Raw genomic sequence first — 26,523 nt, 5'->3', positions numbered from 1 at the left:
AACCAAATCTATTGAATTTGGCCACAAGATAAAATGAACCAACCCTGCAAGACCCTTTAATGTTTCTAACCCCATACCTCCACGACAAGTGTCTTTAATGTTACTGAACTAAATACCTATTCCTATAAGATTATCAACCCCACTTCCCAATTTCCAATATTATTTAACCCCAAAAAATTCCACCAAAGATTTTTTCGCAATTACGTATTGGCTCCATCAACGACCATTAAAAACATTATCAAAAAGCATTCTACCTTCTGCCAGTTGAATGAAAACATTTCAATTAAATTTACAATCTAAATCTCGTCTACATTTTTAAATATATATAAGACCCCCTTGTTCCCCATGTCTAATTTCACTTTTTTCCCTTAACTTACAATGAAATTTCCTTCAAATTTACAAAACTTCTCCCATAACCCTCATAACGAAAGGATATCCATATCAATGGTCGATATCCTACCCTGTGGGCAAAAAACCATGTTCGTTCTAAAAACGTTTTAAGGACGTTCTTAGAACGTTTCATATCCGCCAAATAATGTTCCAGAACATTATTTGGTGGATATGAAACGTTCTAAAAACGTTCTTTAAACGTTTTTAGAACGTACATGGTTTTTTGCCCACAGGGTAGAATGGTCCCCAGGATATCTTGGGATATCCATAGAATATCCCTAGGATATCCATACCGCCGGTCTGTGGGACATCAACAGGACATCCATAGGATATCCACATGATATCCCTAAGACCTCCACAAAATATATATTGGATATTTTATCCTGATGATATCTGTGGGATATCCTGACGATATCTATGGGATATCCTGATGATATCTGTGGGATATCCTGACGATATCTATGGGATATCTTGAGGACATTTATGAAAATCTATAGAGATATCCAGAAGATATCCTGTGGATATCCTCAGATATCCATGGGATATCCAAACCGCCGATTTTTTGGATATCCTCAAGAGATCCTTTTGATATCCATAGGACATCCATAGGATATCTGCGGGATATTATCAATATATCCCAAGATATCTTGTGTTATTAGGGAAGGTTATTTGCCCTTAGAATTCTAAAAAGACTAATTCATCTTAATTTTGTTATAGGTTTGCGATTCATACAGTTAATGACTAATTTTTTTTTCCACTGAAAAATGCTATTTTATAACATTAAATGTTACTTTAACAAAACGAGGCTTTCTTTTTAATAATAATTAACTGCTATTAATTATATTTATTTGTAAAAAAAAATTATGCTACATAATTTACGCAGAAATATAGCTTTTCCCGAAATGTCACTAAATTTTGATTACATTCTTTGTCAGATTATTATTCCTCAAGAACAAAATGATCCAAATGCCGCACAACATCAAGTAGTACGCGTATATATATATATATATGATACTACTGCGATACACTTTGAGAATGATGAGAGAGAAAGGGACAAGATGAAGAAAATGGAAGGAGATCAATTCGTGGAAAAAAAAATGGAAGCCCATTATGTGTTTACATGAGGAATTCTCGCCATTTTCTGCAAAGTTTAGCCTTTACAAGACTTCTAACTGCTCTTATAAATCTTCCTCTAAGCTTTTTCCTTTACTTCCGTCGAAGGAATACTTAGTATTTTATAGATACGAGGAATTTTGATTTTATTGCTTTTGCAATATAGATTAGTGTGAAATGAAAGATAGCTCTGAGAAACATATCGTAAACTCCATAAGAATGAAATTTTTAATGGATTAGATAAAATCCCCTGAGGATATTCGAAAAAATGATTAAAAACTCAATTTTGACATTCAATTATAATATGTGTTTCAAATTTTTAAACCTAAATATTTTGTATTAGGCTTTTGTGTCGAGAATATTTTTTTTTAAACCAAAATCTTCGATTTTTGCTGTTTTAATAGTTTTAGTAATTTTACAACAAAATTCTAAAACACTAGTATTATGAATTCAATTGTTTCATTAGTAATTTTTTAATAATTAAAATTTTGTAAGTTCTGTAATTCAGTTAACGGTGTAAATTTTTTTTTTATTATAGTAAATATACAGTTTTTAATAATTTAGTAAAAATCAAATTAGCTTGTATGGAGTTCTAGTTTGTGAACAAGTTTTTGAAATATCTCGTTGAATTAAAATAATAAAAATTATTATAACTTATGAATGTAACAAGGTCGTTTCATCTGCGACCCTCCCTTAAACAAATCAGGCTAACATTAATCTCATTCCACTTAGGCTAATTTTTATTCCAATGACAAGGTTTTTACAGTTAGAAATCTGGAGGTAGTGACGGAAGCTAAAATTGTCAAACAATGGTTTCAGAGTCTCTCTGTCTTATTAATATTCATTCAAACAGGTTATATTTTCTGTTCATGAATGGTATATATGTCTATTGTTTAATGCGGTAATTGTATAATACACCTTTAACACTTCATTAAGATTGTAAAGTTTTTTTTAAAAAATAATAAGTATCAATTTGACAAATAAGTAATGTAAAATAAATATATTTCAAAATTTTAAAGACATTTTTTTAAAGTGAATGTGCTTTTTTTTAAAAAAGATTATATAGCGTTTTTGTATGTAATTTACATCCTCATAAATTACGAAACAGTTTAAGAACTGCTGAGGCACAACATTATTCTTTAAAATTATTATTAGCTCGTTAGCAAGTTTAAAGAGATCGTATTTTTTTTTAACGGAGAGTAATTACGTCATCCTAGAGATGAAACGGTATTGGACTCAACACAGGTATACGGTATTACATACTCTGCTGTTGCATATTTTATAAGGAAATGATTTTAGAATCTTTCTAAAACAGGTTCAACGTATATATGAAACAACAAAGAATTTTTTTAGAATTTCCTCGAGTATTGTACAAATATTTCTCATTAAGTAAATTTGCTTTCGATGACATTAACAAATATTCAAAAAACGTTTTACTATAACAAATTTTAATTGTTTCAGTTAAATATCTTTTCGCAGTAAAGTTTTTTTCCGTTATTTTGTATTAGAAAAATTAATATTAGTTAATCGATATATCTAGATTATTCAATAAGATCATTTTCTAATCACAAAAAGTTCTACTTGTTTTGATTACAATTTACCTGCTCCTATAAGAGTCGTGATGTTTATATATATATAAAAATTTGATCTATTTCGCGAAACGTTCTTACATATAAAACTACGTTTACCAACCTGAAGCTTGTAAAATGTAAATGTGACATGAATTTAAAAATTTTTATTTTATATAATTCATTGACATTAATATCTGAAATAGTTCTAAATGTGTTTGCAATACCAGGTCAAAAGTAGAAATTAATAATCTTGATTGTAAATTTAGTTTTTAATAAAAAAGCAATGAAAATTAAGTTTTCTTTTATATTTAAATTTTTAAGTTAACTAAATATTTAAATTTTTTACTGGATTCTTGAAAGGTAAAACAATTAAAATCTCAATGTAAACTTAAACAATTAATAACGAGTTTAATAGTGGAATACAAAATGAAAAGGGATTCGCTTCTAAATAGAAAAAAAACGCTACAGATTTGAAACACTTATTTACGTGAGTAGTAAAACACGACATTTACTGTATAATTACTATCACATATTGCTATATTTTTCTACTCGTGAAAAAATTAAGAAGCAGTTAAAATTTTAATATCCTTAAGTTTTTCCAATGTCATCTCCTGGTCAACTAGACTAATAAGAAGCATAATTAATGTTTGCCTCTTGAGACACCGTTATATCGACGACCTTATGTCATAACGGTGCGGTGATCGTCCAGGTATCGACCATTAAATGTATATATACGCTCCTTAGAAAATTTTGCTTATTTCCCTCCTGATGGTATGAGAACAGTTCTCAAAGTGCATATAATAAATAATTAAAATATGACATTTAATGTCATATCAAAAAAAGAAAATCTTATTCGCTTTCTAAATTAAATTTGATTCAAATCCTGATTCGAATATAGATATAATTTCACATTTTTTTCGAGTTTTAAAATCAAAACGAACCAAAAACTGATTTTATGGTTAAAAAGAAATATAAATTAGGGGAGAAAATTTTTAAGGTAACGCTTCGATATTTTCAAAGTTTATTGCAAATAGAACTAATATATTTTATTTATTCATTCCTTGGAATTTAGTTTACAGTTAGGATTACCATCTTTGTTTTTTTCACTATGTATAGGACATTGACTTTAATTTCTTTTTCTGAATTGGATTCTAACATCTATGTGTTGTATTCCATTTTGAATTTTTAATTTCTTTTCATATATATAGGTATATGAAATTTCAAACAGTAATGACAAAGTCTGATTTATAAGCTTCGCGTCTTGCAAATTTATTCATCATCTTCGCCTTGTTGCAAGCGCGTGAAAGAAAGTTGTTTCATCTGTCTTTATTTATTTGTCATCTTCCTTTTACGATGTCGTTTGTAAGGGACGTTTAAGTCTTTATCATACGTGTTTTATATAAGCTTTACGTTGAGCAAATACATTGCTTTACTAAAGTACATAAATTAAATAAAATCCAAATTTATTCATATTGAAATTGTTTAAAATTTTTTTTATTTATTTACTTTGTATCAGTAAAATAGTAAAATGAAACTGTCAAAAAACTCTAAATATTGTATATAAAAAGAAGAAAACTCAATTTTTAATAAAGTTATCAATATTAATGTTGGTTTAATGATGACATTTACCTGACAGAATTATAATGCATTGTTCACATAAATGCGTTAGATGAAAAGTAAAAATCCTCGAAGTCAAGGTGAAGGACATCAAGAATTGATACTTTTCATCTCATTTATTGTATTTTCTTTTACCAAGTGACAAATTTAACTATTACAAAGTACTGTCGGAAATTATCTTTACAATATTATTATCAAATAATCAATTATTTAAAAAAATTTTAATATATATTAATTAACATTTTCCCTTCAACTAGGTGTGACAATAACTTAAAATTCAGACAAAATAATCCTTATAAACTAAAGGATTATTTCAATTAAAATGAAATAAAAATAATTAAATGTTTATGCCATTCTACGTTTTGAATTACACAAATTAAATTCTATTAAATTCTATCAAAGCGAATTATTAAAAATTGTTTCCATTCATATCCAACTATTTGATGGAAATTCTATCAAATTCTATCAGAAACGAATTATTACAAATTGTTTCTATTCCTTTTTATCTATTTAATGGAAATTCTATCAAATTAAATCAGAAAAAAGAATTATTAAAAATTGTTTCCATTTATATCCAATTGTTTAATGGAAATATTAAATTATGTAATAACTAATTAATTAAAAATTATTTCCATTCCTTTCTAACTATTTGTCTATTTCTATTCCATTTTATCTACTTGATGGAAATTCTATCAAATTCTATCAGAAACGAATTATTACAAATTGTTTCTATTCCTTTTTATCTATTTAATGGAAATTGTATCAAATTAAATCAGAAAAGAATTATTAAAAATTGTTTCCATTTATATCCAACTGTTGAATGGAAATATTAAAATATGTAATAACTAATTAATTAAAAATTATTTCCATTCCTTTCTAACTATTTGTTAGAAATGCTATCAAATTCTATCAAAAACGAATTATTACAAATTGTATCCATTCTTTTCTATCTATTTCATGGAAATTCTATCAGATTGTATCGAAAACGAATTATTAAAAATTGTTTCCATTCATATTTAATAATTTAATTATAAATCAACAAAATTTAAACATTGAACAATTATTATAAATATATTTTTCATGCGTTATCAATTAATATAATAATTAATAATTTCCTGTAACGAAATATTTCCCAACCCAACAGGGTTGGGAAGCAAAAGCCCAAAATATATGTTCAATCCTACCCTATACTTTACTTTGGAAGATCATATTTTGGGCTCTTGCTTCCCATCCTTGTTTGTTTACAAATGTCATCTGGCATTTAAGATATATATTGTGTTACAGAAAATTTTTAATTGCATTAATTGACAACGCATGAAAAATATTTAGGTATACGCATTTATTTTTATTTATGCAATGTTTAAATTTTGTTCATTTTATAATTAAATTATTAAATACGAATGGAAACAATTTTTAATAATTCATTTTTGATAGAATTTGATAGTTTTCATCAAATTGTTGGATATGAAAATAAAAAATTTTTAATAATTTATTTTTGATAGAAGTTGATTGAATTTCCATTAAACAGTTATGGAAACAATTTTTAATGACAGAATTTCATAGAATTTTCATCAAATAGTTGGAATATGAATGGAATCAATTTTTAATAATTTGCTTTGATATAATTTGATTGAATTCTTAATTGCCAAATGACATTTGTAAATAAACGCATAGGGTTGGGAAGCAAAGAGCCAAAAATATATTCATCCAAAGCGAATTTCAATCCTACCCAACTCTGCTTTGGACGAACATATTTTGGGCTCTTGTTTCCCAACCCTGTTTGTTTACAAATGTCATATATGTCGATTATGATATTGTGTAATAGGAAATTATTAATTGCATTAATTGACAACGCATTAGAAATATTTATCAAGCGTGCATTGCTTAAAATTTGTTCATTTATAATAAATAAATTATTGATAATTATTTGAACCATAAAAATAATTAAAAATTTTCAAGTGTTGTGATTGTGAACTTAAATCTCATGTGATAAACATAAATAAAGGTTAGTGTATTTCATTTTATTTCGAAATAAATTTTTTCTTATTTAATTGCTCGCAATTTATAAGTTTTCGCTTCTCTCTTTCTTAAAATTCATAATAAAAGTATTTTTAATATCTGAATATTCAGTGCAGTGAATAAATTAATTAATAAACTTGTCAATAGGAGCATGTCAGCCATGACAGTTATACTTTAATACCAATTCAGGTAGCAAAAAATGATCCCATATTCTGGATCATTCCTTGAAATAATGATTCAAATATTTATATCAATTTGATACCGCATATCGAATCAAAACGTTGCATGAGTTGATCTTAATTCTTGTATCAATTTGATACACACAAGAAAACTGTGTTAAAATGATTCCAATATTTGGATTAATTTGATACCTTATGTCCTTATATCAAACCAAAACGTTGCATTCCAAAATGCATCAAATTGAAGTTTGGTAGAATTTTGAAATTTATTATTAATTAATTAAATTTTATTGAAGGGAAAAATTTAATTAAAATGTTTTAGAAAATAGACGATTTTTTGATAAAAATAGAGCTATTAATATTTAATATAATATATGAATATTATATTGTCTCAATCTTTTAGCAATATATATGTTGTGGCGCTATTTGGTCTTAAGGTAGTAGCAACCAACGCGTTTACATATACCTTACAACATTCACTTTATTTGTACTTTGTTGTTGAAGAACTTGTTCTAGATCTTCTTCTCAGCTCAACGTGTTTAAAAAATTTATCATCCGGTATAGATATACGCATGTACTATTTTAATCGCCAACTCGAATTGAAGTCCGGTTTATTAATATATATGTTTAGAAGATATTTTTCCCGCATTAAACAAAATTAATGCGTGCTCTTTACTTTTAAAATTATATCAAAAATAATTTTTGCAATACGAATAGATTAATGTTAATTATTATTATAGTGAAAACATATTATATTATAAAATTATTTTTTATTTTATATTTCCTAAAATCAAAATATGATTTGTGATCATAAATAATGTAGAAAAATAAAATTTTTAATACATAAAAAATTATTTCCAAGTAAGTAATTGGAGAGTAATTTGAATATTGCATATGTTACTATGGCGTCTGCCACTACTCTTTATGGATAATTGTAACAATGCATTATATAATTAATATATTTCACAATAAAAAAAAAATTATATGACTATGTGCCACTATTTCTTTGTTAATTGGCATCAGATTGTAATAATCGCATTAATGAAGTATGTAACAGTACAACTTATTATAAGGACAACAAAAGTTGTCGGGTATGTCTAATGTTTTACATAATAATAATTTAGTTATACCATTATGTGCAGATATATACTTGAAACATTATGCATAATAATTATACACAATAATTATACTGCAGTTACTATCTGTAAGTTTTATGCGACATTATTTTCTTCTGAATTTATTTCTTTGCGGTATGGATAAACAGGATATTAAACTTCCTATTTTGGATTTAAATAACTTAATACATAAGAATTTTAATTTGACACTTGCATTTATATATAAAAACGTAAATTATAATTGAATCACTGTAATGGGTATTAAATTTACAGAATTTATTATAACTTATATGAATATTAAAAAAACCCCCCTTAATATAATCTTTTTCTTAAAACGGCGCATGACTTCCCATGGAATTTATTTTCTAAATTCGCTTCCTCTATGTGCAGGATTAATGCACTATATTATGTTGCGAAGGTACAACAGTTTCTTTGTAAATGGGATGTTAGCTGAAGTATATAAGCTCAAGTTTCTTTGGAGAGTCTCTTTACGAGTATGTTTTCATTGTAATTCAAATGCTTCTGCCTGCTTTAAACATTAGCTTTTAAACTCAAAAGATCAACAGTTTTAAGGCTTGGTAAACTTTAGAATTTATATTTAGGAATGCAATATATTTACATTTACAATCAGTAAATGTTTCTGCATTTGCTTCTGCATTTTACTCAAAAAAAGTAAAATATATTTACCTTTGTGAGAAAATTGTGGGAACTATTGATATAGAAAAATTAATTATACAAATATTTTTCTTTTCTTTTTATTATTCGCATGAAAGATTTCGTGCTCACTCACATCTTTTCGAAACAAGAACAAGATATAAATAATTTTCATAAAGAGAATATTTCCCTATATATTAACGATCGAATAAGGGAAAAAGGTGCTAAAAATTATAATGAAAGGAGAATTTTATAAGTATATCTCAGTAAATCTTTGTGTGGCATCATTAGCCGTGCTAAATCGAAATCACGCGAGAACGGTTGACTCTTGAATGCTACGTTTGATCGGTAAATAGTCATTAAACGACTACTGGTTATTTTTAGATCAAGTAGAATGTAGCCTTGAAGAAGATAGTTTCAGGGTGTTTAAAATGGCACCTTTTTTCGTTTTGCACAGTTGCGCCTGCTGATGCCTCAAGCGAATACAGAATATGTATGTGTGTGTGTATGTCGATGTTGTATAAGTGTTAACTTTAAATGGAGTCTTGGTCAGGGCTAAAGCAATAGGGTCAATGGCCAGGCGGCGCCTAAGATCCTGAACGACCTGAGCGAGTGCTGAATAGTGGGGCAGGTCGTGTATGCCACAGGAAAAGAATACTTAATTAATGAATCGCTCCTCTAGCTCCCACAATTTTCTACCTTTCCATTTTCAAAGGAAGAAGAAAACTTCCTTTGACTATCGCTTTCCTTGTTTCTCTTTATTTAGACAGGGAGTTTAAATTACAACAAGATATGTACACATACCTCACGGATTCTTGAAATTCTTACTTGATTATCACATTTCTAGATTGAAAAAAAGTAATTACGTTGGTTTGGCAGAAGTGAACTTCGTAATAAGATCTAGAAAATATATTTTTTTGGAATATTTACACAGAAAATTAAAAGGCATTAAAATAAGTTGCAACGCTTCTAATTTTAATCCAATTTTGCTTATTTTAATACCAAAATGGATTAAAATAAGCAAAATTGGATTAAAATAAGAAGCGTTGCAGCTTATTTTAATGCCTTTTAATTTTCTGTGTAGAGAACTAGGATTACATCAAGGAATATTTAAATGATAATCTAAAATCGCAAAGGGAAATCACCCAAAAATCACTATCCTTATTATTGTCACAAATCAATTTCTCTAAAAAGAATAATTTGCTTAAACCACTGATACTTCTACTCCATATGGAATTCCTCAGCTAATATTTTGAGTAATTTGAGAAGTCAGAATTCTTACCTAACATATCTAAAACGATGGCATAAATTAGTACCAATAAAAAACTATAATTTAAATCACCCATCGAATTTTTAAAGTCAACGATCTCAGCTATTATATCTTTCGGAGGAAACACGTTCTTGGAATTTTTTCATAAATCTATAACAGTTTTTAAGATCTTCAAACCTAAAAATGAGTTTCCCATATACATCTTCTCGAATCCTACTAATTGAAAGTTTACTTTGATTATGGGTGTCTGGTTTATGACATCACTAACGAACTAAACCCTAAACCCTATAAAAGAGAAAAAACAGTTATAATCAATCATATCTAAAAATTTACATAAAGAATATTAGTAAAGGAGCGATCTTTCAAAATAGGGTTTTAAAATTCTTTGAATACACAGAAAATTAAAAGGCATTAAAATAAGCTGCAACGCTTATTATTTTAATCCAATTTTGCTTATTTTAATACCAAAATGGATTAAAATAAGCAAAATTGGATTAAAATAATAAGCGTTGCAGCTTATTTTAATGCCTTTTAATTTTCTGTGATAATAACTAATGCCATAGTAACTAACTGTTACCACAGTAACTAATGCCACAGTAACTGACTGTTACCACAGCAACTAATGCCAGAGTAACTAATGCCGCAGTAACTAATGCCACAATAACTAATGCCACAGTAACTGACTATTACCACAGTAACTAATGCCAGAGTAACTAATGCCAGAGTAACTAATGCCGCAGTAACTAATGCCGCAGTAACTAATGCCGCAGTAACTAATGCCGCAGTAACTAATGCCACAGTAACTAATGCCACAGTAACTGACTGTTACCACAGTAACTAATGCCACAGTAACTGACTGTTACCACAGTAACTAATGCCACAGTAACTAATGCCGCAGTAACTAATGCCACAGTAACTAATGCCACAGTAACTGACTGTTACCACAGTAACTAATGCCACAGTAACTAATGCCACAGTAACTAATGCCACAGTAACTAATGCCGCAGTAACTAATGCCACAGTAACTAATGCCACAGTAACTGACTGTTACCACAGTAACTAATGCCACAGTAACTAATGCCACAGTAACTAATGCCGCAGTAACTAATGCCACAGTAACTAATGCCACAGTAACTGACTGTTACCACAGTAACTAATGCCACAGTAACTAATGCCACAGTAACTAATGCCACAGTAACTAATGCCGCAGTAACTAATGCCACAGTAACTAATGCCACAGTAACTAATGCCACAGTAACTGACTGTTACCACAGTAACTAATGCCACAGTAACTAATGCCACAGTAACTAATGCCACAGTAACTAATGCCATATAGTAAATAATGCCACAGTAACGAATGCCACAATAACGAATGAAATAGTAACTAATATCACAGTAACTAATGCCACAGTAACTAAAGTCATCACAGAAAATTAAAAGGCATTAAAATAAGCTGCAACGCTTATTATTTTAATCCAATTTTGCTTATTTTAATACCAAAATGGATTAAAATAAGCAAAATTGGATTAAAATAATAGCGTTGCAGCTTATTTTAAGGCCTTTTAATTTTCTGTGTATATCAATCGAGAAAACAATTCTAAAAGTTCATTTGCAAAATTATTTGTGAAGAATAGAAATTCATTGTTTTGCAGTCCAGTAATATGAAATAGTAATTACTTTTTTTTTTACTTTTCATTTTATTCTATAAATAGATTTAGTAATTTATACTGCATTTTTTTCTTAAAGTGGATCTTGTAATTTCCATCTGGTTACCATAATATTACCTTCAGTCATGTACTTCATAAAGTTGCTTTGTACAATTTGTTCCATTACTAGCCATGGGAACTTTAATTATAAATATATATATGAAAAATTCAAAAAGCAGTTTCAGAAATAAAATAACTGGCGACAACATTCATCGCTCTAGTGAAAATTCACTCTAGATACAAATCGTAGGATTGCTTCTTTTTTTTCTTACTAAAGATAAATATTTCGAGAGACCCTTTTTGACACGTTATAAACATCAGAAATTATATATGATCTCAAAATAATTACTATTTACTCAGACATGTGCTTTCAGGTAATACAGCGGATTTACGCTTGCTGCTTGCACTTTCATTATAAATTCACTACGGCTGAGCATGCTTTTCAAGGTCGCACAAATTGAAAATGAGCAAAAACCTCGTGCTCTGTGATTAAATATGTTAAAGATTTATGATATCAGGGTGGAGCAGAGGGTATAAAATTTAATTGAAATTAATCTCATTGTTAGAGTGAAAAATAATCAAAAACAGGTTTCAAGAAACAAAAATTTTATAGAGAACAGTTGATGTTATCGGAGCTGTCCTCTTCTTCTTCTTTTAAATAATAATTAAAGAATCTTGTAACAAACAAAAGCACTTAAGTTAAAAATAGATAAAATCAGGGTAGACAACCTGACAGTTTTATTTCTGTATATTAAAATTAAAGTGAATATTGAAAACCCGGCTTTTCTTTTTGTATAATTCTTTGAGGATCTAAAAAATGATAGAATATGTTAAAAATTGAAAAACACATAGAAGTTTTGAATTTTAAAATATAATAAAATTCTTAAAATTGCAAACAGCATTCTAAATAATGTGAAATATGTAAAGGAAAGATTTTTTTAAACATATGTTTTATAATATGTTAGAATTACATTTGTTGTTGAGATATTAGAAACAATAAAAAAAATGGTTAAATCGATGATACAGCTCAGGGTGCGAAGCGCCTTGCGGTCATCGGGGTTAAGCACCGTTGAGTACGGTTAGTACTTAAAGTAATTTTATACACATTCAAATTTCTAACGCTTGGAATTCGAACCCACGCTTATCTTACACAACGCACCGAATACAAATAATAATCCAACCATTACGTTATACGCCTCGCATAGGAATCTTAATGCAAAAACGTTGTGATTCAGTATACAAATAGGTAAAATGAATTATTTATGTTAAACTAAATTGCAATTTAAAAAAAAATTAATTTATCTTAAAGTATATATTCATATGCTTCTAAACTATAGAAGGAGGAGGAGAAAAGAAGAAATGTTTTATTAATTTATTCATTAATTATCAAAAAATTGTGGTGAAAGGACCCCGCACTTTTTACATTGAAAATGGCTTTCAGCCAAATCTTTTGAAACTCTGTAGTTTTGTAGTTTAAGGCTTCCTGAACAAAAAATCCTTATGCCAAAATTCAATCCTATGAGTAGTTTTTAGCTACAGCACTTTAAATTTAAAAAATAATAACGTAAAAATAATGTATTTATGAATGTTTTCTTTTTCACAAATGAATCAAAATCGCTTAAAATCTGTTAATCGAGGGTTATTATTATTTTTTAACTTTAAAGTGCTGTAGCTAAAAAACTACTCATAGGATTGAATTTTGGCATAAGGATTTTTTGTTCAGGAAGCCTTAAACTACAAAACTACAGAGTTTCAAAAGATTTGGCTGAAAGCCATTTTCAATGTAAAAAGTGCGGTGTCCTTTTGTAATTTGAATCTCGAAGGAACATAAATATTAACATATTTTTTTTAAAATTTGGAGGTTATGTAAAATGGAAAAACGAATAAAGGAACTTTTACTACTTTAAAAGTAAAACCGGAACTGCGCATTTCTGACAATTTTTACTCCATAGAAATAGTAAAATTTACTCCTGAGTTATAGTAAAAATTATTCCGGAAATAGTAAATTTTACTATTTCTGGAATAAAAATTGTCAGAAATGCGCAGTTCCGGTTTTACTTTTAAAGTATAGTAAAAGTTAGTTTATTCGTTTTTACATTTTTCTCCATGTATTTGCGACTAACGCTAAAAAAAAGGTTTACTGTGGACACGGCCTAAAGAATTATTGGCAATATTGTTGCAATTTTAGGCGCTGTGTGGCGTTTTTAATAGTACTTTTGCTAATTCAAATTTTCAAAAATCTATTGGTGTTATATACATAAAAAATTCTAAAATACACATCTTTTTAAAAATATAAAATTGGTCTAAGAATTTGTTACAATAGGTATTGTGTATATATGAAATATTTTGATTTACGGTATTAAAGAAATAAATTCGAATTCTCTGGATAAGAATAATGTAGTTGTTCGACCTAGACCGATTTGTATTCAAGATGCATGCCTACCGCTTGTACACTAAAGGCGTGCAACGAATTTACACATGACTGCAGGTCGATTAAACCCAACTTGAAACGACCAATATACCTATATATATATATATATATAATATAGAATGCTCACGGAGAGTTCGATGCCAGTCAAGCGAGAACTCTTCCTTGAAATGCAAAAGACCTGAACGACTATAATATACAAAAAAAAAAAAAGATAAGAAATTTGATATCGATCGAAGCCAACGCAAAAATTAATATAAAATAGTTTAAATTATTGTACTGATTTGATGATGTGAACAAAATTTAGAAAGTTAATGACAATTTGGAAGTTAATAATGAAGTTGGGAGTAAAATTTTTTGTAGTTAAAAATCAACTTGAAAAAAAAGTTAATTTTAAATTAACACTCTTAAGATTAATTCCTAAGGTATAAAATTAATTCCCTTAGCATTATAACTTCCTTTGATTTAATTTCAAAAGGATGTGAGTTTTATATAAAGTCCCGTTGGAATTTAAAATCTATTTTTTTGTTACAGTGTGTAATTTGTTAAAGGGACCTGAGAAGCAATGCATTGTCGGTTTTTTTATATACTTTGATTAAAAGTTTCGTTTTACTTTTGTAAAATTAAAATCAGTTTTTATAAAATATATTGGATGCGTATAATTATAAGACTTAAAATCAATTATTTCTATTGGTTCATCCCCTTTGTGTATTTTCAATTTAAAATTTCAATACATTTTTTTTTTTGCTTCTAAGGTCCTTTTCTTCAGAGCGTGCCACAAATATTTTGCAACATATTTTATAATCCAAATTAATTTCAATAATTTCAAAACTACTTAAATGAACTACATATTTTATACACTGAAAAAAGAATTTATTTGTTTCAAATAAACGGTTACTTTACTATTATCAAATAAATATTTATTATTATTATTATTATTATTATTATTAAATAGTATTTATAGAAATTATTGTTTCAAATACAATTTATTTAATTTAAATAAAAATTATTTGGTTCAAATAAATATTTATTTAATAATAGTCAAGTAATCGAGTATTTGAATCAAATAAATTTTTTTTTAGTGTAATAATCTAAATAATTATATCTATAGTCAAAAAACGAAAAAAGGTATTTTCTTCGATATCCAAATCTTTTTTTTCAAAATGAACTACTTTCGATTTCCTTTGTTCGTAAATAATCATTTTTATATAAAAAAAAACATGTCATTGAAACTTAAAATTAAAATTTTTTTATTGTAAACTTTAAATTAACGTTAGATGATAAGTAAGAGTTTTTTTCCTTTCACCGTTAAATGAATAGTATGAGGCGATAAATGATCATAGGAAGGCAAATGGAATATAAAGAAATTCCCAGGCTTTTTGTCAAATTGCGATGTTTCGTCGGCTCAGGTGAGGATGTGTTTCACTTTGAGTTCATTGACGTCTCTTTATGTCATTGACTTTTGTTTTTATACTCAAATATCTATATTCAAAAAAAAAAAAAGATAAAAATTTAAGAAAACCACACACATATATTATTTTAAAATCTCTTAGTTTTAAAATTTTCACGTTTTTCAAAACATATATAGTGAAACAAAAGACTAAACGTGAACGTTATATTAACGTTATTTTTTTTGTTATAGTTTAATTTATTTTCTGTCTATATTTGTTTGCTTAATTTATTTATAATTATTTTATTATTATTATTATTATTATTATTATTATTATTATTTAATATTTTTCAACTTTTTATTTGAGTTGAATTATAATTTTCAATTAATAAATTTTTATATTAGGGGCCGTCTATAAACTACGTTACCACTTCTTCATTCTTTTTAGACCCCCTCCCCCCCCTCGTTACCATTGCGTTAAATGCATTTTTTTTTAGAATTTTTGACCCCCTCCCCCCTAAAATAGGTAACGTAGTTTATGGACGGCCCCTTAATTAATTTTAAATATTTTGCTTATTATAATTAAATATAATTTTTTTTTTTTTTGTTTACAGCAGGATAGTCATATTATTCTAGGACTAAATGATCACGAAATAATACATGGCTAGTAGAGATTTATATTTTTCTATATTTTATTAAAATTTTACTGAAATTTATTTTATCAATTAATTATTTTTTTTATTCGTTGAGTATATATAACTTTCTGCAATTGAGAAAACAATAGTTTAAACAGTTAAAAAGAATAACAAAAATGCGGGTGTAAAATGTATAATGTAGGTTATATTCGTCATTATTTATAGGTTAGAAATTTAATAATCATAATATTATAATTTAAATTTCAAGTAAATATTTTTAAAAGGATTAACATTATTCCATTTTGAAAAAATTCTATGGATATAACTTATTTATAGTCATAAACATAACCTCAAAACTTAGGCAAAACAGTTCAAGAAACAAAAACTTTTGTTCTTTGACTATTGAAGAGGACGCTGTAAAAATTTATAATCACGAACCATATAACTTTTCAGAATTTTATTTTATCGTAATAATAAATTTTTGGCTTAATATAACAAAAATTATTTAACCCTTAACAATTCCGAATTCGAATGTAAATGGCACAACGGGTCTGCTGGACCCGACGTATTTAAACGCGTGTATTGTACAGCCGGTATTGAATATTTTTGCACAAAAATTTAATCTAAGGTAGCTTATGATGTGTTTTTTAAAATGTAATTCGTTTTGCAGGAATTAATTTATTTTAAGTTAGTTAAAAAAAATTGTGAAAAATAAAAACGAAAAATTGCGTGTATAATGAGTATAATGTGACGCGCTCTGAAGAAAGGGACCTTAGAAGCAAACGAATTATAGGTTATGTTTACGATAATTTTACCTTGATTAAAAGTTTTTTCTATTTATATAAAATAAAAATCATGTTTTATTGAATATTTTGGATGTAATAATGACTTAAATATCAATAATTTGTATTGAAAATTGATCCTCTGCGTGTATTTTCACTTATAGAAATTTTAAAACATAACCTATAATTTTTTACTTCTAAGGTCCCTTTCTTCAAAACGCGTCAGTTATTTAAATTTTAATATTATGACTTAAAAATTTAAAGTTATGAAGTATTATTCTTTTAAGGAAAAAATTACCACAACAGCAAAACTTGCAAAAAAGGTATTTATTTTGTAAAATGTGAATTTTTAGGTTAAAATTAAAAATTGATAATTATTATTAATGTTTGAAGCTAATTTATTCTTTTGTATCGAATTAGTTGTATCCAAAAATTTACAAAATTACTAAGAATATATCAAACTAATATATTAAAATATAAAAAAATATTCAATTAATTTGAGCGAGAAAAAATGCTCGGGTCTACTGGACCCATAGTGCCAATTAAGGGTTAAAATTAATTTTTTGTCGGCTCTTTAAATATTGTTAAATTTTTTTAATGGATTTAGAAATTTATAAAATTATAAAAATTTCATTATTGACAAAGAATTTTAGTAACTTTCAGGCGAAGGAATTTCTTGGGGAATTTTTCATTATATGAGAAAATAACATTGAATAAGAATTTTTTTTTTTTTAATGCTTTTTTCTCGTACAACTGAAGTCAAATTCACGCACGCCGCACACACAAAGTATTACTCAATGTGTGACTGTTGGAGCGTCGGTGACCCTGACTTTGACTTATACTGTATAACTCGCTCCCTGTGGGAATCTACAATTCAGAATCTTAAAAGTGTGTTGAAATATCTTATAAAAAGAAAAAAAAATTCATTAAAAGAAAAAAAAAATGCTTTTTATAATTTCCTCCTAAGTGTGCATAAAAAAAAACTCCTCTCTCTCTCTCTCTCTCTCTATACGAGAATAGATGTATTTCTAAAAGGAGGTATATAATTTTTACTAATAGAAAAAAAAATTCCATTTCGAGGGTAGAATAATCAATTTAAACCATGACGAAATGCTTAATATAATTTAATGTATTTTATATAGAAAAGAAATAGATACACCTCCATTAAAAGTATATAATTTGTTTTTTTTATAAACAGATAATTTAGAATTTATAATTATTATTTTCGAATTTTAAAAAAAGGAAGTAATTTGTGATCATTCTTGGAAGCCAAAAACAGTTCAGAACAAAACGGAATGTTACGATTGTTCGTATTTGAGGGAAATTGAGGTTACAATGACACTTTGCCCTGATTATTCTAACTTAACCTGTGAAATGAAGAGCGATTGTTTTTCTACTTTTACAGTTATCTATTCTTGCTCTCGCGTGTTTTATCCCCAAAGTTGCAAATAAGCAGTTATATTAACGTAAATAAAAAAAAAAAATTATTTTATCCAAATATTTTAAGGCAAAAAAAAAAAAATTCCCTCAAAAAATTGGCTTTTTATTTTTAAATTTATTTTTATTATTCAAAAACAAATATCGAGGAATCAAGACTTTTTACAGATCTGAAGATCAATTTCTGTTTTCAATTGCTTTGAAAATAATTGAGATTTCCTCAGCCGCACAGCTGAATAAAGAAATAGCAATCGACTTTACTATTAATTTTTTGTTCTCAAAGAGTTCATCGAGAAGATTTGCTTTTTGCTATAAATGAAGACAAAAATGAAATCACTTTTTTTTTTTATTTAAGATATATATTGCAGAACATTTTCTTGATTTAGTTGTTAAGGAAACAAAACGGCAGAATTTCAAATAAAAATAAATAATTTGAAACACAAAAGAGCACCAGAATATGAAGATTTAATGGCGCACTCACACCTTTTTGGCTGCCTGCAGGTTACCATGGCAACGCATGAGAGTGAGTGCGACAGAAAATTTAAAAATTTGAATATTCAAATTTTCTGTCTCACTCACACTCGTGCGTTGCCATGGTAACCTGCAGGCAGCCAAAAAGGTGTGAGAGTGCCTTAAGTGTAATTTTGAAAATAGATAATTGGGATATAAAAGTAAATTGATATTTTTAAAATTCTTAATAGATTTGTAATTTAAATCCAATTACCTTTACCCTCTAAATCTGAATTAGTAAAAATGTTTACTAATTTGAATTAGTGACTCACTTTTTGCTTTAGAATTAGTTAAATTTTACTAATTGTTAGTAAAAGTTACTATAATAATTAGTAAAATTTTACTAATTCAGAAGCAAAAAGTGAATCACTAATTCAAATTAACAAACATTTTTACTAATTCAGATTTAGAGAGTATAATTAATTTATTTCAAAAATTGTTTTGAATTAATTTTAATGTAAAAATTGTGAAAACTGTGATAACGAAATCTCGCCTTCCTATGATCATGTATAATTAAAATAAAGGAAATGTTGAAAATGAATTCCAAGAGATTTAGGATTCTTCTAAACACAACCACCATTAACACATATTTAATTACAACACATTGCAATAATCCACACAAATTTGAACACACGTACCTTTCCGAGTCAATGTTACCAACAAACCGGGTTCAAAGTTCACCTTGAATAATAAATCACAAGCCACTGAGTTTTGTATTTGGAGAAATTTTTCTTCAACAACAATCACGATGCGAAAAGTGAAGAAATATGTTTTAGTATATTGAAAAAAAAGAAAAAACCAACTCGCACCGCGAACCCGACCACACGTACACTTTTCGATTTTTTGAAAAACGTCCTGATGGCTGGGCTGTCGACACGGCTCTGTCTTGGAGGCCGCGGAATGTCCTGACTTTATAAACCAAGGTGGTAGTGGCATCCGGCCAAAGGGACTTAAAGAAGAGTCCGGAGTGGTCTGTTCTGCTCTATGCTGTGACGCAATTGGCTGCTAGGATAGCGGTACCTTGAGAGAAGTCAAGGTGCTCTCGACTATACAGTGAATCTTGTAGAACTTGAACATTTCCGTGCATCCTCTTTGCTTTGGAATTGCAGGCTAGTTACTCCGTATAATTAGGGAACAGTGACATTTTACCGTTTTTCTCTCTTTCACTTAGCCTTCCCTCTTTCTCTTTCCTTTGTACCTTATACCATTTTTTTTTCACTACCTTCTTCTTCTTCTTCTTTTTTTTCTTCTTCTTTCTTCAGAATTTTATTGTCAACTCCTGTTGCTTCCTTCCGTATAATTTACTTCAAGTTTATTATAAGACAGATCTATTATTTCAGAGATTTCTAGGTTCAAGGCTGAACTTGAAAGCAATAAATGGAAAATGTTGATTATATGTTTAAATTAAATATTAGCGGTCAGTCGGAAATTGTATAATAACTAAAAAGTCGAGAAACATATGACGATCTAGCGGAAGTTCTGAATTGATAGGGAAGCGAATAGAAGTTTCATGTTACGAAATGGTATAAAAAAAAAAAAATTCCGGTTAGAATCTCTCGTCCCAGTGGCGGCACATTAACGGACCACCGTCTCAGACCTCCACTCATGCCACAAACATCAACAAATAGCTGCTTTGTTTCTTAATATATTTATACAAAAATTATTTTATTTACAAGGAACACAGAAAATTAAAAGGCATTAAAATAAGCTGCAACGCTTATTATTTTAATCCAATTTTACTTATTTTAATACCAAAATGGATTAAAATAATAAGCGTTGCAGCTTATTTTAATGCCTTTTAATTTTCTGTGATGACATTATTTACTGCGGCATTAGTTACTGTGGCATTAGTTACTATTTCATTCGTTATTGTGGCATTCGTTACTGTGGCATTATTTACTATATGGCATTAGTTACTGTGGCATTAGTTACTGTGGCATTAGTTACTGTGGCATTAGTTACTGTGGCATTAGTTACTGTGGCATTAGTTACTGTGGCATTAGTTACTGTGGCATTAGTTACTGTGGCATTAGTTACTGTGGCATTAGTTACTGTGGCATTAGTTACTGTGGCATTAGTTACTGTGGCATTAGTTACTGTGGCATTAGTTACTGTGGCATTAGTTACTGTGGCATTAGTTACTGTGGCATTAGTTACTGTGGCATTAGTTACTGTGGCATTAGTTACTGTGGCATTAGTTACTGTGGCATTAGTTACTGTGGCATTAGTTACTGTGGCATTAGTTACTGTGGCATTAGTTACTGTGGCATTAGTTACTGTGGCATTAGTTACTGTGGCATTAGTTACTGTGGCATTAGTTACTATGGCATTAGTTATTATCACAGAAAATTAAAAGGCATTAAAATAAGCTGCAACGCTTATTATTTTAATCCAATTTTGCTTATTTTAATCCATTTTGGTATTAAAAATTGGATTAAAATAATAAGCGTTGCAGCTTACTTTAATGCCTTTTAATTTTCTGTGAATTCAATGAAATTATTTGTAAAAAAATATATCGCTATCGTATATTTCGGAAGATATCTGATTTAAAAAATTTCAAAACCGAATCCTTAAATTAAAAAACAATATACATTTTAAAAGATTTTGAACTAACAGAAATTATTTAATAGCACAAATAAATGTAAAGATCAAAAGGAAATAATAATAATAATTTTTATAAAAGACATCCGCAAAATTGGATACATTATCTCTAGAAACTGTATAATAAAATTATGGAACCCTAATAAAATCCCTGACTCATCGGAGTCATTATCAATAAGCATATGCTCTTTAAAAAAAAAGGTGACCGTGACGATCCGTCTAACTATAGACCCATGAGGTTAGTCGGAACGCATCAAAAATCTCCCAAATTAGACTTGTCGGAATTTTTGTTTGTATCGAACGAAAAATTATCAAATTTACATTTCGCAGAATTTTTTTTTTTAAAAAAAAAGAGGATTTTACAATTAATTTTAATATCGAAGAATTTCTATTTATAACAAATTCTGATCTTATAGAATTTCTATATATAACTGAACTTTGATAAAGCAGATATTAATACATTAAATTAATGGATATATTAAATTTTCAAATAATAATTTCCATTTCATCGAATTTATATTTAGAAAAATTTTCATAAGAATTTTTATTTATCAGAAGTGTTTTTTTTGTCAAATTTCTATTTATCCTAATATTCATTTAAAAGTCTTTTTATTAACTGAATTACCAATAAACAGAATTTGTATATAACAAAAATCATATTTAGAAAATTGTTATTTGATAGAATTTTCAGTCGATGATTGTAAAAAATAATTATTACTCTAGCAAAAATTATTCGATTACTTTTTAATTGTTGATTGTTTACTGGGTTCTTGTGTAAAGATTGAATATAGTAGTTAATAGATAAATAAATAGATGGATAGAAATTAAAACAATGTTTAATAATTTCTTTTTGATTATAATTTCTATAGAATAGTTGGATAGAAATGGAAAAATGTTTAATAATTCTTTTAAAAAGGAATATTCCTTTTTAAAAGAATTTCCATCAAATAGATAGAAAGGAATAGAAACAATTTTTAATAATTCATTTTTGATATATAATTTGATATAATTTCCATCAATTAGAAAGACAGGAATGGAAACAATTTGTAATTATTCATTTTTGATAGAATTTGATAGAATTTTGATAAAATAGATAGAACAAGGAATGGAAACAATTTGTACTTATTCGGTTTTAATAGAATTTGATAGCATTTCTAACAAATAGTCAGAAAGGAGTGGAAACAATTTTTAATTAAATAGTTTTTAATTTATATAATTTCATATAATTTCCATCATAAAATTGCATATAACTAGAAACAATTTTTAATTATTCATTTTTGATATAATTTGATAGAATTTCCATCAAATAGATAGAAAGGTATAAAAACAATTTGTAATTATTCGTTTTTGATATAATTCAATAGAATTTCCATCAAACAGTTGGTTATGAATAAAAACAATATTTAATAATTCGTTTTTTATATTATTTTTATAAAATTTCCATAAAACATTTGAATATCAAAGAAAACTATTTTTAATTAATTAGTTTTTATATAATTTGATATAATTTCCATAATAAAATTGCATATAACTGGAAACAATTATTAATAATTCCTTTTTGATAGAATTTGATAGCATTTCTAACAAATAATCAGAAAGGAGTGGAAACAATTTTTAATTAATTAGTTATTATATAATTTGTAAAATTTCCATGAATCAGTTGGATATAAATGAAAAGAGTTTTTCTGAGTTCTTCGAGATTTTAGAAAATATTAAGTAATTTCGAAAAATATATTTTCTGAAAAAGCAGATTTCTGTATTACGGCAGTTGCACTGTCGATATAAATGAGATTTAAGATGCTTTAGTCAGAACATTGATTCGGAGAAATTGTTAACTTCTTTCACCTTTAATTTAATAATTATTACCGAAGGATAAATTCCTTTTCTTTAATTAATTAGAAACAATTCTTAATAATTAGTTGTTGATATAATAATTTTATAGAATTTTCATCAGAGGGATACAAAGGAATAGAAACAATTTTTAATAAATCGTTTCTGATAGAATTTCCATCAAACAGTTGGATATGAATTGAGACAATTATTAATAATTCCTTTTTGATAGAATTTGATAGCATTTCTAACAAATAGTCAGAAAGAAGTGGAAACAATTTTTAATTAATTAGTTATTATATAATTTAATGATATTTCCATTAAACAGTTGGATATAAATGGAAAGAATTTTTAAAAATTCGTTTTTGATATAATTTCCATCATACAATTGGATATAGAAACAATTTTCAATAATTCGTTTTTAATAGAACATATTCTATTCCATCCATCAAACAGTTGGTTATGAATAAAAACAATATTTAATCTTTCGTTTTTTATATTATTTTTGTAGAATTTCCATAAAACATTTGGATATCAAAGAAAACTATTTTTAATTAATTAGTTTTTATATAATTTGATATAATTTCCATCATAAAATTGCGTATAACTGGAAACAATTATTAATAATTCCTTCTTGATAGAATTTGATAGCATTTCTAACAAATAGTCAGAAAGGAGTGGAAACAATTTTTAATTAATTAGTTATTATATAATTTGTATAATTTTCATGAATCAGTTGGATATAAATGGAAACAATTATTATTAATTCGTTTGTGATAGAATTTTCATAAAATAGATAAACAGGTATGGATACAATTTGTAATTATTCGTTTTTTGATTAAATTTGATAGAATTTCCATCAAATAAATAGACAGGAATGGAGACAATTTTTGTAATTATTCGTTTTTGATAGAATTTCTAACAAATGGCGTAAAGGAATGGAAAAATTTTTTAATTAATTGGTTTTTATATAATTTGATAGAATTTCCATCAAAGAGTTGGATAAGAATGAAAACAATTTGTAATAATTCGTTTTTGATAGAATTTGATAAAATTTCGATTAAATAAGTAGAATAATGGAAACAATTTTCTGAATAAAAAATAAATGTGAATAGAGATTATAGCCATGTGGAATTTAAGTGTGTAGAATTTAACAAAATTAATTTTTTTTAAATAAATAAATGTGTGTAGGATTTAACGATGTTGATTTAACAAAGCATATTAAATCTCTAAGAAAACAGTACTAAAACAAAACATTTAGTACTTTAACTGGACAGCGAATGTTTATTATTAAGATAAAATATCAAATTCTTAATTAATTAGTTTTATGTAAATAAATCAATTAAATTGTATGCAAAAACAATAAATAAATATTAGTTAATGTATATTCAATATTTTTACTAAATTATTTTTCTGTGGACTTTTGTAAAGATTATTATTTAAATTCACTGTTCTCATAGCTTATTAACACTAAATATTATTTTTTAAACTCAGTTATTGTTTCGCTGATCTTAGATTTTTATCCATTTTCATTTCCTTCTTGTCATCAACATACCTCAGAAAACATAAACCTGTTGCTATAATTTTCGTAGATCGAAACTTCGTTTCACTATAGATGTGGTAGAAGACAAGTACGAGTCCTTGACCGACCCTGAACCCTTAAGCTTAGCGATTCCCTCGTCCGCTATTGGTAAGTGCACTTGAAAGTCTGTTGCTTCTGAGAAGTAAAATGTATTAATTATACAAGTAGAAAATTAGCTTTCTAGACAATAGTTTTTATAGTCAATATAAATAAAATAGTGATGGAATTTTTTTTATGAATTATTTTCTTTTTATAAAATGTTTATACTTAACTAAACTTTATCAAAAATGACCTTCACGAAGGATAAGCTAACATATAATATTTACAAATATTCAGTTTAACTATCTCATAGAGAAAATCAAATTATTATGGAGAGAAAAGTTATGTATCTTGAGAAATAATCGTTTTTGTGTTCATTGGAGTTTATTGCTCCTTTAAACGAGAAAAAAGGTTTTACCTTGTAAGAGACTTAAATATGAAAATATTCGATTTACTATATATAGGGAAAAGCTTTCTGAAGTGTACGAATTACCAAGGGTATTCCATATTTTTATCTAAACTTTTTATTTTAGTGGCAAATAATAATACAAACTCCTATAAATAGAAGTTCTTAAAAAATCTAAAACCAGTTTTCAATTATATCATGTAATTTTTTTAAAGAATTAAAAAGTTTTGATTACAATTTTAATTGTGTTCTTAATTTTTTAAAAGTTTAATCTAACATTTACGAATTTATTAGAAACTTTTGAAGTTTCATTTAAAAATTCAATTTCAAAGTCGCAATTTCTTTCAACTGAATCAAAGAAAAATCTCAATAATTTAACAAACAGAAGTTACTGACAATTTTAAAAGTAATAGAATTTATTATGAAATATATTACGTTCGTTATAAATATAGTTATGCAACTTCACGTCATGCCGAACCTAGCATAACCAAATCCTGAACCGTATCGTCCCGTTGAAGACACGCTTCGCGTGGACCAAGTGTTGGTGACATCCAAGCTATCATTTTTTATTTCCAACATTTCCTCATTTCATCACTAGGAAGAATCGTTCCTTGCATGCGTAGAACTAACTGAGATTTAACAATCACAATTCCAGATAGCACACAAAAAATACCAAGAAATTTTCTACAATATTTTTACTGATATATACATAAAGAATATTTTTTAAATATAAAACGCAGGAGGTAAGATATACGTTACAAAATTTTTTTTAGAAATAAAACAACAAAATATGTAGTTCCTAATAAAACAAAAACCATTTAAATTCTTGATTCTTTTAGTACTAAAATTAAATATTTGTTTCCATTCATATCCAACTGTTTGATAGAGAAATTATATCAAAAACGAATTATTAAAAAATATTTAAATTCCTTTCTATTTGATATGCAAAATTCTAGCAAAAACGAATTATTAAAAATTGTTTCCATTCATATCCAACTGTTTGATAGAAATTCTATAAAATTATATAAAAAGTAATTAATTAAAAATTGTTTCCATTCGTATCCAATTATTTGATGGAAATTCTATCAAAAACGAATTATTACAAATTGTTTCCATTTACATCCAACTGTTTGATATAAATTCCCTTAAATTATATCAAAAACAAATTATTAAGAAATGATTCCATTCTTTTCTAGATATATTTAATGAAAATTCTTTTGAATTATGACAAAAATGATTTATCAAAAAT

At 26.9% G+C, this 26,523-nt stretch overlaps 1 protein-coding gene across 2 annotated transcripts in view; it reads right to left on the bottom strand.

Moving 5' to 3' along the window:
* Positions 1-19,723, bottom strand: part of LOC127285220 (uncharacterized) — an 80,202-nt gene extending 60,479 nt beyond the window's left edge. For both annotated transcript variants that reach the window (XM_051311108.1, XM_051311110.1), the window contains exon 1: positions 19,455-19,723. The gene's annotated coding sequence lies outside the window, so the exon portion shown is untranslated. The remainder of the gene's footprint in view (positions 1-19,454) is intronic.
* Between the last annotated feature and the right edge of the window lie 6,800 nt (positions 19,724-26,523).

The sequence above is a fragment of the Leptopilina boulardi genome, unplaced genomic scaffold (assembly GCF_019393585.1).
Source record: "Leptopilina boulardi isolate dan_hultmark-lab unplaced genomic scaffold, ZJU_Lbou_2.1 LbouV2_330, whole genome shotgun sequence".
Lineage (NCBI taxonomy): Eukaryota > Metazoa > Arthropoda > Insecta > Hymenoptera > Figitidae > Leptopilina > Leptopilina boulardi.
The sequence above is the reverse complement of the archived record's forward strand: the minus strand, read 5'-3'. Positions and strand labels throughout refer to the sequence as shown.